The sequence below is a fragment of the Rhea americana genome, unplaced genomic scaffold (genome assembly GCF_003343005.1).
Source record: "Rhea americana isolate MKP2758 unplaced genomic scaffold, rheAme1 scaffold_115, whole genome shotgun sequence".
Taxonomy (NCBI): Eukaryota; Metazoa; Chordata; class Aves; order Rheiformes; family Rheidae; genus Rhea; species Rhea americana.
In genome coordinates, this window is record NW_028185206.1 from 1,575,825 (window position 1) to 1,578,977 (window position 3,153).

The 3,153-nt window shown below is 38.5% G+C and overlaps 1 protein-coding gene across 1 annotated transcript in view; it reads right to left on the minus strand.

The window, feature by feature from the left end:
- The window catches only part of KCMF1 (potassium channel modulatory factor 1), a 43,139-nt gene extending 40,519 nt beyond the window's left edge, over positions 1-2,620 (minus strand). The window contains exon 1 of the mRNA XM_085317640.1: positions 2,534-2,620. The gene's annotated coding sequence lies outside the window, so the exon portion shown is untranslated. The remainder of the gene's footprint in view (positions 1-2,533) is intronic.
- Between the last annotated feature and the right edge of the window lie 533 nt (positions 2,621-3,153).

Below are 3,153 nucleotides of genomic sequence, written 5' to 3' on the forward strand. Positions count from 1 at the left end.
CTGCTGATCACAACAGCCCTTGGAGCTCTGCTTTCAGCCAGGTGTCAAGTCATCTCACTCTCTGCTCATCTATCTTGCACTTCCTGAGCTTGCCTGGCAGGATGTTACGGGAGATGGTGTCAAAAGCCTTGCTGAAGTCAAGGCAGACAACATCCACTGCTCTCCCCTCACCTACCCAGCTACTCATCCCACCGTTGAAGTCTACCAGATTGGTTAGGCATAATTTCCCCTTTGTGAATCCATGCTGACTACTCCTGGTCACTTTCTTGTCCTTCTTGTGCTTGGAAATGGCATCAAGRCTGGGCTGCTCCATCACCTTTCCRTGGATGGAGGTGAGACTAACGGCCTGTAGTTCTCTGGGTCCTCCTTCTTGCCCTTTTTGAACACTGGAGTGACATTAGTCGTCTTCCAATTCTGGAAGAAAATTCTCAACAATTCACTCCATCTTTCTGATACTCTGCCTGAATTCTTAATACTTCCAGACACTAGAAGCAGAATACTAACTGTGCTTCATGGTACAAGGAGAATCACACCTTTCTCTAACTGGCTCTTAACTTAACGGCTGGGTAACAGCTAACAGACTACAAGAGGCCTCCCTACTTATGAAAAAAAGAGAACAGGTATGGAATAAAGATCATCTGAACTATTATACATACTTCTAGATTGAGGGAAAAATAGAGCTTAGTCAAAAATTTAGGAAGCTGTGCATTCTCTATAGCTTACATTAGAAAAACTTAGGTGTCCTTCTTAAAGGATATCACAACTTTTCTTTCTCAGCTTTATCTCTTCTCCCACATTTTACAGAGAGGCTGCTCTGGACATGTGAAAAACAAGAGTAACAATAATTCTGCTGCTGAAGCTAATGGTTTTATTTACTTTTAGCAAGAAAGTAGATAAGCCACAAAAAAAAATGTGCAAATCACAGTGGTAAGTCAGTCTGGTTGYGGTCTATGTTGCACCATTATTGCTCTCTGTGAAGCTGCCTTCACATACCTTTTTTCACCAGTGAACCAGAGCTAGCCTCTCAGTACATAATTTTCCACTTTCAAAGACAATCCATATCTCACCTAGCATATTCATATCCAAATAATACCTCAACACCAAAGCCCTTTAGGTTAGGCAATTTTTCTCATTATTACCTATATTAAAAGCACACGCAAATAATGACAGAGGTCAAAAAAACCTTTGTTGAATTAAAAGTGAAATGATGGGACCCTGAGCACAGACAAGCCTTTGTGGCCAACTGCAGACTCCTTTACAGCAGATTTTATTCTAGCAATCACAAAAGTAGGTTCAATTGATAAAGGTTTACCTATATTCAGACTCCTAGGAGTTTCAATTTAATTCCAGGTAAAGAATAATTTTTAAGCAGGTACGGCTAAAATAGATAGCAGTTGACAAATTACACAGGAAATACACAATCAAGGCATCTGAACACTGTTTCTTACCAGGATCACTTCTTTGGAAGCAAAAATAGAAATTACTGACAATTATACAAAAAGCTCTTCCATAACTATCTCCTAATGCGCACCTGATCTTGAAAATATTCTACTAACTATTGTTTCTGGGGCTAAGATACTTGAGATCGGTATCCAGAGAATATCACTAATTAAACAGTTCAGAGCATGGCTATCCAACCATCTCCCTTCAAGACACTTCCATTCAGCCTCCAAATAATTCTGATATCTAATATACTTGCACATGGCTAGATATTTACTTCCAGAAGCTGCCATGAAATACCTGCCAAACTATCATGCATCTGGAGAGCAACTCATTTGGTTTGTAAAAGTGCAGTTCTTCAGAAATTGGTTTAAATTATAATCCTAGTATGAATATTGATATTGTTAAACTATTTTGYACCATCTGTCCAATTCATGCTAATTTCCAGACTGAACTATTCATACACGAAGACTTTACCTCATCCATTTAATTTTCTAGGACAAATATAATCTGAGAGACCTGGGCAGTAGCAATTTACTTCAGCCAAGAACACTGCCTGCTTTACTGTCAATAAGCTAGCAGAAGTTAGACCCTACATGCAATCAACACTAGGACGTAAGTGTTCCTGTAAAGATTTTCAGCAACAACTCACTTCAGCAAATAATATGTTTCTGCAGTAAGCCAGACCTGTGAATAAAATTTTCACTATTAACATCTTCTAGTCTTCTTTCGAGAAGACAAAACAAACAAAAAAGATTGTCGTAGGTGAGAGAAATCACCGCCTAAAAACATTTTCAGCAATAGTTAGTTTCTTAAATAGTCCACAGTTAGTATGTTACCAGCAAATACTAGAGCTCTGCTTTTCAAAGGAGGCTTACAGAGACAGGCATTAAACTTCTACTGCATTTGAATCCAACATGAGTCTACAGCTTCCCCAGGTGTCTTTGAGAATCCTATTTTAGAGCTCTCTAGGGAGGAAGGTAGGAGAGGAAGAGCACAGTAAAGGGAAGGAAGGACAACAACAGTGGAATAAGAAGGCGAGAGATAAGAGATCAATGACAAAAAGTAGGAAAACAAAGAGAATTTATCCTACCAGAGACAGCACCTCTTGTCAGTCAAGACAAGAAACATTGCCTCCCAAAAAGAATGTGGCATCAGGAAATGGCAGAAGCGATGGGGGAAGACCAAATCTGACCTGAGGTAAGAAAAAAAATGGGAGTTACGATCTAGATTTTTCAAACTTTGCCTTCTTCAGCACGCTTTCAGAAAAAAAATGTGAAATTTAAAAATAATGTACTTCTCCAGCTGCACTTCGTCACTGATCACAGCAGGGTGATCAAACCCAAATGTGAAGCAGGATCAACAGTACTTTAATCAAAATGTGAAATTCTATGTGAATCTTGGAGTGTAACTCAAAACTTCCAACAAGCTAAAAAATTTGGAATAATGTACTTGTATTTATAAATCTCATTGCACTGGAACACTGGAACGTTAATTCCTAGCTTTAGCAGACTAAGTAACTTCTGGTAAGTCACACTCTCAAATTTGCTACCCAATATCACAAAAGCAAGGAAATATCACTGTCTTCTGTGTACAGACTTCCTGTTTAAATTCAATATATAAATTTTTAAAATATTACCTATGTTTCCAACCGAAGAAAGAGATACTTCTAGACAAAGTCTCCTACTAGCTCCAAATAAAGCAATTAGTATA